The sequence below is a fragment of the Psammomys obesus genome, unplaced genomic scaffold, assembly GCF_907164565.1.
Source record: "Psammomys obesus unplaced genomic scaffold, mPsaObe1.curated_primary_1811, whole genome shotgun sequence".
Lineage (NCBI taxonomy): Eukaryota > Metazoa > Chordata > Mammalia > Rodentia > Muridae > Psammomys > Psammomys obesus.
In genome coordinates, this window is record NW_026585895.1 from 24,910,615 (window position 1) to 24,921,838 (window position 11,224).

At 42.6% G+C, this 11,224-nt stretch overlaps 1 non-coding gene across 1 annotated transcript; it reads left to right on the top strand.

The window, feature by feature from the left end:
• The first annotated feature begins 1,747 nt into the window (after nucleotides 1-1,747).
• On the top strand, nucleotides 1,748-1,852 carry LOC129671815 (U6 spliceosomal RNA). Its single transcript, XR_008719405.1, has one exon. It is a non-coding gene; the product is annotated as a U6 spliceosomal RNA (small nuclear RNA).
• Nucleotides 1,853-11,224: the final 9,372 nt, after the last annotated feature.

Here is an 11,224-nt window from a genome sequence, read left to right on the forward strand (position 1 = left end):
CAGCCCTACCTAACTTTGATCGGTGCCTGGTCACAGGGAAAACCAAGGAAGGATTAGTTCTCCCTCAGCCTCTGGGAAAAAAGAAATGCCAATGATTCCATCAACGTGCCCAGGTAGTAAGGTTTCCAATACAGTAAAAATGGGCCAAATGTAGGATGATGAGCACATGGAACCTTCCACATGGCGAGCACCCAGATAAGACTAGAGGGGCCGTCATCCCACCTGACATATCAAGCTAAGTGCTTGCAAAACTTTTTTTTTTTTTTTACAGTTTTATTTTTCAAATGTGAGTGTTTTGCTTTCATGAATGTGAGTGTATGCAGTGGCCTGGGAGGTGAGAAGGAAGCATTCAGCCCCCTAGAGTTGGAGTTAAGGCATTTTGTGAGGTTTCCTGTGAGTGCCAGGAACTCAACTATGATCCTCTGCAAGACAAATGTGGTCCACTGAGGTTTACTGGGAACTCTAGTAAATTAATTATCCTGAGGAAGGACCCTATGTAAAAATCCTACGTTTTAGGGAATGGTGCGATGGGACAGAACATTCAGCCTGTGGGATCTGGTACTAGGAAACTACTGTGGGGATTGAGTGGAACTGTAGGATATCTATCCGGCTGATGTCTGCTGATGAACTGCCTTCTTGCTTGATATGTAGCAGAGGACCCCCACCTCTCTTGGTGTAACTGATGTGTGCTGTAAGGATCTAAGGGGGTAAATCAGGCCTTTGTTTTCTATGTAATCACTGGAAAACAGAATATGGGATCTCTTCCAGGTTCACAAAGATCTATAAACTGTCGATAACCCCACTAAGAAGAATGAAAACATCTTGCAACTCATAAGATGTTGGGAGGAGTCCTCGGAAATATTTTACATTAGTAGCAGGAGAGTGTGATGTGGGGATCAGTCCTATGCTTTGTAACAACATTCAAAAGGCAACCTTGAAATAATCAAAACATTTCTGAGAAAATTAACTATATATACAAGCACAAAGTTCATGTATATGTATAGAAATTCAGAAATATGCAGCACCTAAAAATGTAAAGTTCAGGATTATTGACATTTGATGAAAAAAAAATTACTAAGCAGGCATAAGGTAGAAAAACATGTCTTAGACTGATGTAGAAAGTGACCTGGAATGATACAATAATGAGACTATCAGGTGTGCTGAACACACGTGCAAGAGCTAGAGAGGAGCTCATGTGATCCAATGCCTTCCACACCAGTTTGAGGGCCAGAGTAAGACTCAGCACTCACGTGTAAAGCTGGTGAGATGCCACGTATTTGTTATCCCAGTGCCGAAGAGGCGGAGACACGTGTACCCCTGGGATTTGCTGGCCAAATTGATAAAACCCAGGTCCCAATCTCAAAATAACAGTGTGTATATTTTCTGATGTGCAAAACCTAAGGTTGAACTTAGGTTAGGGGCAGACAAAACTGATCCAAAACAAATTTAGGAAGTTGGAAGATGCAATCTGTGCCATTAAAGCAATACACTGGATCTGGTTAAGAGCAGATTAAAGGAGGGGTAGAGAGATGGTTAAGAGAGATTAAGAGCACAGGCTGGTCTTGCAGAGGTCCTGAATTCTGATCCCATTACCTACTGGCAACTTACAAACATTCTTGATTCCAGCTTTAGGGGATCCAATGCCCTCTTTGGCCATCACAGGCACTAGGCATGTATGTGTGCCCTTGCATGTAAGCAAATGCTCACACCCATAAAAAAAGACAAAGAAATCTTTTTGTAAAAGAGAACACTCCCTTCCTCAGCATATGTACTAAGATTATAATAACACAGAGAAGGTTAGCACGCCCTACCAAAGGATGACATGCAAACTCATGAAGCTGTCTATATTTTTGATGCATTTGTGGGCCAAGTTCTATACCTAAGACTTAGAAAGCATCTCAGAAGAGGGGGCAGAAAAGGTTGTAAGAGCCGGAGGACCATGACACCTGCTGCAAGACAGTATCTTCTATATATGACAGGGAAGCTGCACCCAGAAAATCGCAGCAATGTGCACAGTGTTCTACACAAGACAAGATCTGCACAATGACAGCACCGGTTGACGTCCCGATGGGAAATCTCTCAAGGCCCCACCCTTAGATGAAGAACTATAAGGAATTATGGCTGCTGAGAAAGGAAGATTCAGTCTTCTCCAAGGACAGGCCCTGACAGGCCATCTCCTCTCAAGTAGTCAGCAATAAAGACACACGAGCAACACTAAATGCACTCAGCAAGGAGTGTTTGTTTGTGTGTGTGTGTGTGTGTGTGTGTATAACAATAATTAGGAAGAGGTCAATAATTTTAGAGTGAGTCGGAGGGGCACAGGAGGAGATGGGGGAAGGAGAAGGAAAATGCTGTAAATTATATGCATGAAATTCTCAAAAAATTAAAATTAAATAAAATTTATATACAAACATATAAAAAGCAATATGTATATACATTGGTAGATTGCCAGGCCGGGTATACTGGCACACACCTTTAATCCCAGCACTGAGAAGGCAGATGCAGAAAAAGGTCTGTGAGTTTCAGGCCTGCTTGGTCTACAAAGCAAGCTGCAGGACAGCCAAGGCTATACGATAGAGACCCTGTCTCAAAAACCCCCAAGTAGGTAAATAGAAGAAAGTAGATTAGGTACTGCAGGAAAAGAACAACCAACAAACAAAATATTAGTGACTTGGAAGGTATGTCAGCAGAAACTATCTAAGATGAAAAAGAAAAAGCCGGGTGTGGTAGTACATGCCTTTGACCCCCACAGTTGGGGAGGCAGAGGCAGGCGGAGCACTGTGAGTTTGAGGCCAGCCTGGTCTACAAAGCGAGTCCAGGACAGCTAAGGCTACACAGGGAAACCCTGCCTCAAAAAATAAAAAAATAAAAAAATAGAAAACAACAAGAAGAAAAAAGACAGAGAAAAACAGCAAGCAAACTACAACAGAACACCAGTTCTGCCCACAACCTTGAACATCCCAACTATATATATGCAAACATTGTTGCCACGAAGATGCAAAACAGAAGACAGTAAACAAAATAAAGAGCTAACAACTGAAAAATTTCCAAGGAACATAAACAGAGATCTCGGAAACTCAATAAACTCTCGTCATGGTTTACATGAACAAAGTACACCCAAACACACGGTAATCAGACTGGGGTGCTCATTTCTCTGGGCAGCATCGTCATGTCCACACGACCTTCAAAGAAGAGTGAACATGGAGCAGTTTAAGGATCAAGCGCGCCCTTCACTATGCTCCCCAGTGTCTCGGTGTGTGGGATGTCTCCTGAACCTTTTAGTGGAGGTATTTGGGAGACGAACAGGAAGCAGGCTGTACATAAAAGACCCAGTACAGAATCATCATTTCTCTACATAAAGCCAGGGAATCTCTAGCATACCATCCTCATGAAAAGTAGGCCACCTTTAAATCCAAGTTTCAGTGGAGAGTCAGTACCAAACCTGCACAGACAATCCAGGACTTCTAGAGAGCACTCCATAACAATGAATTCAGCCAAGTCTAATGGTGCTATGCCCACGTCGGACAAGTAGCCTCAGAAGGCACCCCCACGTGTGTTCTAGATGTCTCTGCTGCTGTGTGTTGTTAGCAATGTCTTGAAATTCTTGTGACATGTATGTTATTTCATACCAGGCCATAGTGTGCGTTTATCCATTAAGAACATATGACATCCAATCCAAGTGGTCAGGGGCCAGGAGGATTGATTGTGGTGGTCTAAAGGCCAAAAGTTATGACTTTCAAAGTTTTCTCCTGAGGTGAGAATTTTGCTCACAAGGAATGAGATGACCATAAAGTTCGTGTCATATTGCATGGCCACATTTCTCAGAAATGGTTGGGCTGAAGATTCAGTGTCAAGTGAGAAACAGCAACCTGAAAGAGCGAGGTCCCCCCTTACAGCATGCTGTATACGCTTTGAATTAGAGGCCAGAAATGGTGTCACTGTCTCGGTTACCAAAATATATAGGTTTGTGAATGAAAGAGTGGAAGAAAAACTATATTTAAAGGTAAGTTCAGAGCCAGCTATATGGCTCAGTGGGTGAAGGCGCTTGCCACCACGCTGGATAAGCTGGGGTTCAATCCCCAGGATCTACACTATTGAAGGAGAGAAACAAATTTGCACAAATTGTCCTCTGACTTCCACAGGCATAGTGTAATAACGATGGCTGCAAAACTGATAAATAAATGCAATAAAAATATTTGTTAAGTAAGTTGTAAGAGCTTTCTTACAATTTACAAATAGCTATTTTCAGGCCTTAGTCTTAATTTCTCCTCATGTCTACTCGGCAATAGAGCAGTTAAGACTACTGAAATTCAGTTTTAGCTACCTAAAAATGTTAGAGCCTTTTCACATGTTCTACAGCATCTTATGAAAGGATAAGCTTGTGATAAAAGAGATGAGCAAAGGCCACCCAGATGAGCAGCAGAGTGTCTGCTGGCAAAACACACTAACATAGGCATAAGTCCACACGCATAAAAATATATAAATACATGTAAAAAATTAAATGAAGAGTGCTGGAGAGAGGTTTCAGTAGTTAAGAGTCCTTGCTGCTCTTTCAGAGGCTCCAAGTTCAATTCCTGTACCAATGTGGCTCACAACCCTCCTGTAATGGGCCCCCTTCAGGGGCTCCCACGCACTCCTTTGGACTTCGAGAACATCTGCACATATACGGCATACGCTCACACAGACATGTACACATAAATTGTGTGTGTGTGTCCTTTGAGCAGAATACTTCAGCGTAGTTTAAGAAAATAATCAGATTTTTAAATAATTGTATAGCTCATGGGAAAAAATAACTAAAAAAAAAAAAACCTACTGAACCTTTATTCAAAACTACTAACTCTCAGTGTAAGCAGAAAGGTTTTTTAAAAATTTATTTATTTTATGTGTGTTAATGCTCTAACTGCATGTGTGCCTGCATGCCAGAAGAGGCCAGTAGAGTATATTGATGGTTATGCACCACCATGTGGTTGCTGGGAATTGAACTCAGGACCTCTGGAAGAGTAGATGGTGCTCTCAACCTCTGAGCCATCTCTCCAGCCCCACGCAGGAAGTTTGCAGACTAAAAAGCAGCATGCCTATCATCCTGTTGTTTCCATTTTGTAACTTTGCATGTATGTTATGGAAAGAGGAAATAAATTTAGGGGTCTCTCTTTTCATATTTTCCTGTCTTCCCTTTCATTTTCAACTCTGTTTTTCTTTTATGAGAGAGCATCTTGCAATGCAGCTCAGGCTCGTCTCCAGCAAGTGACCCTTCCCCCTCTGCCTCCCAAGAGTTGGAATTACAGGCATGCGGCACCATACTCAAACACTCATGCATATACACACACGCCACACACACACGCCACACACACACCTTTCTTCACTACCCTTAAGAAAATTATGGATTCATGGTTGAGTAAGGTGACTGACAGGTCCCTTGTAAGCTGTGCTTATAGCATGCTCTGCATTGCTGCCCTCTATGATCTGGAGCAGCTGTTGGTCTGTCAGTGGATCCATGGCCGAAAAAAGTTGGGAAATTGAACCAATATGTGTTCCATTCTCCCTTACTTATTTGTGCCAACTGATGGGAGGTGAAATATGGAAAACATCAGCAAGATAATGCCAGATGAATTTATGCTTGGACTTGGAATAAAACCAGACACATGTGCTTAGAACTGAAGGTACCCCTCTCCCCCTTGTAAGTGTCACCACTTCTTGGCTTGGGTCCTTTATGCTGCCTGGGGCCATCATGGCAGTACTGGAGAAGTCCCTAGAAACCAAAGACCATCTGAGGCAAGAGTGTTTGATGACAGAGATTTGGCTCTGAGTCATGGATATGCATACAAATACAGAACCACCCATAAAGAATTAGCCATATACTAGTATTCTACCCAGAGAAGTTAATTTTCCATGGCTCTTTGGCTAAAGGGGAGGGGAGGTTATTTGTGTGGAATCCTTCCAGTTTGGTGAAAACAATGAATGAGATCATGGAAAGAAAACATCTTTTGCTCAACTGCCTACAGGCTTTAAAGAACATGGGGCAAAATGAAAATTCAGGCCTTTTCTTCTTAAGTTACTGCTGGTATAGGAACACATGCCTGCACTCAGAACTTGGAAGGAGAGGGTAGAGAAAGCAGGAGTTCAATGTCATTCTTTGCTACATTACAAGTTCAGGACCAGCCTGGGTTATAGGAGAACCTGCCTCATAAAAACCAAATGAAAAAAAAAAAAAAAAAAAAAAACCAGCAACAAAGAATTTGCTTCTGAATAGTAGCAACAGAACATAGCAGGACTCATTTAAGTTCCGGGCTCTGCAAAAGCCAGGACAATGGCACATGAAGCCTGTCCTTGGTCTTGAGGTCGGATACACACAGTGCCAAATCCTGTTTTTTTTTTTTTTTGTTTACAAGCTGTATATATCGCAAAAGCTGCTTAAACTTCAAGGTTCACTTTTGTTACTCATAAAACAGTAGTAGCTGTGTGTGGCAGTACACGTGTGTAATCCTGGCACTTAAAACGCAGAGGCAGAAGGATCGCTGCAAGTTCAATGGTGGCCTACGCTACAAAGAGATTTTAAGGCTAGCCTAGTAGAACTCTGAGTAAATAAATAAGTAAATACATTTAAAATATGGTAGTAATATGACCCCTCATAAAGGTCTTGGAGATTAAAGAGAGCACCCCATGAAGCACCTACATAGTAGCTGGCTCTTGAGATGATGCCTCTTCTCTATGTTATACATTGCAGTTAGATATCATAACAAAAATGCTGACTTGAAGGTCTTTCCATAACTTAAACAGTCTTTCTCCAAAAAAAGAGTTAAAAATGCATATTTTGACCTATGAGGACCTTTGATACCAAGGTTTTTATCTGCCTGCCTATTTAGGCTTGCCACCCCTCTCTCTCCCCCATCAAAATCCAAAAGATAATTTGTGATTATTATAACCACAAATTGTTTTCACTTTTCTTTAAGAATTAAAGACTACATTAGGCACAGGCGACACTCAACAATTGCCTGTCTGTGCCAGGCACTGTGCTAACTGGCCCGTTGGTCCACTCCTGATGCCCTGAGAGGGACTACTGGGTGTCCCCTAAAACTGCTGGATAGCCCCACCTCCTCATCTTCCTTCCCCAGAAAGGAGCAATGTCTCTCATTGGCAAATTTGGAAGCAATGATACTTGCAAGGCAGGCTCTTTATAAACCAAATTTCTTTCCAAGACAGTAGGTATGCTGTAAGCTTAGAAGCAAGTGCTGGTGGCCGTGAGGAGGCAGATTACAGAACTAGCTGTGGTTTGGGTGTTCAGCTTCAGGAGGCTGAAGCCATCCAGTGCCCACTTCATGAATGGCCACAGGCTCCTGTAGGCCTTGCCCTTGTCTGTTTGTTAATTGGTTCAGAATTCAGATGGGGAGAGAGGGTGGCAATCCTGAGGCTACCCAAACGCCCCTGTCTAGTCTGCATGGTAACCTTCTTTAAAGCGTGTAACCACGATGTGACCTAAGCATTTTTTATTACCCTGGTTGTACAGATAAGGAAGTGGCATCATCCATATCCAAATGGGTTTCTGTGCTGCCAAACATGATGCCCTGAAAGGCTCCCTTTCCACATAAAAGTTTAATAGTACATGGATAAGAACATTCAAAATTTGGGTTGATGTTGAAAAGAAAGTTAACACAGTATTATATCCACTATACTTACATTCTGTTTGGCAGAGAAGTAAGCCAGGCTAAACTTAAATTCAACACATGCTGAATTTTATTTTAGGGAGAACAGGCTGCAACCACAATAAAGAACTGTATTTGCAGCTGACAGCAATGCCCACGTGACTCCGTAGATCTCACACTACACTCCACAGTACATTTATGATCTTCAAGATCAGAGACACAAGCAATGGAAAGGATGCTTCTACAGGTTTCCAACCGTCAGCCACAGAAGCAGCACATTCTGTTGTTCTGATGGGGAGCTGCTCTGTAGCCTTGGCTGGCCTGAAACTCACTGTGTAGCAGAGGCTGACCTCATGCCTGAGGAAATCCTCCTGCCTCGTCCCCCTGAGTGCTGGGAGAACAGGCCTGTGCTAACACACATAGCTAAAACTCACAATTTTAAAAACTGTTTGTTTTCATCATGTCCAGCCTGTATAAGAGCTCTCATTCAAAGTAAGCTTATTCTGAATGTTTTTATAGTTCTTTGATTTCCTCTCTACTCTATCTTGGGAAGGTTTGACTTCCTCATCCCCCTGTAAGAAAATAAAAAAGAACTTAGACACATTAAGAAAGCTAGTCAACTTATTCATGGCTACATGAAACGTGAATTCTGCCTACCCTTGTGCCTCCATGTGAGTGTGTGAATGAGACATCAAAATTTCAAAAATAGTAGCCAAGCATGTACAATCTTAGAATTCAGGAGGCGGAGAAATCAGGATCATGACTTTGAAGCCAGCCTTGGAAATGTAGTAAGACTGTCTCAGGAAAAAAAAAAAAAAAGTTGTTGAGCCTAGAGAAATGGCTCAGTGGTTAAGAGCACAGGCTGCTCTTTCAAAGGACCCAGCTTTGATAACCAGCACCCATATGGCCTCTCAGGAACTGTCTGTAACTTCAATTCCAGGGTATTCAATGCCCTCTTCCAATCTCCATGGGCACCAGGCACACAGGTGGTGCACAGATATTCATACAGGTGGAGCACCCATACATACACAAAATACATTTCTCTAAGTAGCTAAATCGCACACCCATGACTCAAATACTTCCCCCTATAATGCCAGAATTATCATTTTTACCGTCCATAAAAGCTCCTCCCTCAGCTTGATCCCAGTGTGCTACTCTTCTGGTCAGAAGAATGTCAACATTGCCTGGTGTCCTCTCTGTGGTATCCAGAGCCCTCCATACTTTGCCTAAGACATGTCTGTCATGTTTGCCTAACCCTGCTTCAAAACACCAGGTCTCCACAAAATCATCACAAGCATATAACTACTGTTTATGACAGGCTTGCCTAACCTTTCCCAGCCACGTTGTCTGACTTGTTTCAATATGATGTTAAGTGTTCCTGATTAATTTACTTTTGAACATCCCATCCAAAATTGCAACTGGATCCCCAAAGAAACAGGATGATAAGTATGATTTGTTCTTCCTGTCACTGCTTTTCAAATATACATTCTTAAAATCACCTTAGTAGAACCTCGAGACATGCCTAATAGCAACTGTTGGCTCCTTTGTAGTCGTGGTGAGTGATGGAAAAAAGCATGAGCCAGCTTGGTGTGGAAGAAATGACTGAAATGGTTATTTTGACATCACTGTCTATCAGAGGAATTGTGTTTTCTGTTACTGACGGCAACCCATAAGAAGTTCTAAAAAACGGCTATAAATTCTAAGCATGAGTTTAGTCTTGGTTGTCAACTTAGCTGGATCTGAAATTTACTAAAAACTTAAGTTGTTAGGCACTCCTGTGAGGGAGCCTCATGATCAAATTATTTGAAACAGGGAGAGCCACCCTAAACCCCTTCTGGTGGCAGCCGAGATCCAAGGCAGAGAAGAAGGAGTCTTTCCTTCCTGTCTGCTTGCCCTCACCCTTACTAGCAAATTCATTTATCCTATTGCTGTGGCAGTCCTTCACAAAATCAGAACCGCCTTCTTTGGGATTCTAAAAAAGACTGATGGCCAGCAGCTCTTCAGGAATCTTCCAGGGTTCAGAAACAGATTGGAACTAAAGAAACAACCAGCCTGGTGGAGTGAGGCACCAGATTCTTGCCCTCTCCAGGGTGGGACAGCCATTGTTAGACCACCCACACTACATCCCACAAGCCGACCTAATATTTCCCTTTAATATACATTCATTCTACCATTTCTGTTCCTTTGGAGAAATATGACCAATGTAGTCATCATGGGTGCAGAAAAAAAACAGTTTCTATACAGGTAATATTTTGCCCGGTTTCTAAAACTATAGAAAATCAATTTGAGGTTCAGAAAGGTTCAAGAGCATGCCAAGTGTCATGGAGTCAGCTCTGAGGTATAATTTTGAACCCAAATTCCTCTTGGCAGTTTGATAGTAGACACACTTAATAGGAAAATTCAATTTCAAATTTCCTAGAACTGTGATATACAGAGAGATGGCACCAACTTGCTTGCCTTGGTTCAAAGACTTGCATCTCGGTCCAGACTGACTCCTACAGCACACCCCAGACTGGTTGCCTTGTCCATGGGATCATCCTGCCGCAACACACACACACACACACACACACACGCTCGCACGCACACACCAGTGGCACCCTTCACCTGCTGCTTAGGTAGCACTTCTAATTCTGCTTCAAATGCCTTTTAAAGAATGCAAGCTCAAACACACTCGTGATAAATGATTAGATCACAGACTTAACTGTGAGGACCTTTGTTTTTGGAAAAACGTGTTTAAGGAAAAAAAAAAAAAGTGAAAGCAATGAGCAGCCACTGCAATTGGAGAAGTGGGGCCAGATGTGAAGGGGCAAGATTAATGGGGAGCGGGGGGCTGACCGCGCACCGGAAGTCGAATCAGAACCAGTATGAATCGGAGCTTTGAGTGTCCAACAGCTCCGACCAGCTACTCAGGACTTAGATTCCCCGGAAGGAGAAAGCGTACTGAGAGTTGTTTTTGGGTAAGAGGTGAGCATCTCCAAGGAGGTATGTCAAAGAACTTGTGGTTCCTAGTTTATTTCTGACCGAGGCGGTTACCTGTCTGCAATGATCTATCTTTTATTTCTTAATTTCCTCATTTCTGAAATCAACAAATGCGGCTACTTAGAAAGAACACAATGAACCAAACTGAGGAATTTGACACAAACGAATTTCATGGCAACCTCGGTTATCAACGTATTTCAAGATGTGCAACACAGAAGTCCCAGTTTGGCTTCAGGATTCTGTTAATAATCTCTTCCTTGTGTTGTCCATTAATATTTTCACTGGAGGATAAATGGATTTAAATACATGGCTAAACTATTACATGGAAATAAACACCTCACAATTATCTGAAGGAAGATACGTCAGCCATCCTTGTGAAGTCTTGGCACAACAGCGCGCCTCCTCTACGGGATCGCTAGAGTGTATAGTCAGACAATGGCAAGAACGTAAGGCTAAGGGCTTCCAGGTACCCTGTTGGTTGTCTCGTCAGGCTCCTCCAGGCCCCTACAGGAACTTCTCACTGGTGCTCATGGAAAGCACCAGGCAACAGATGCGTTCCAGTTTGTGACGGGAGAACAGCCTGCAGATTCCGCCTCCAGTCCATC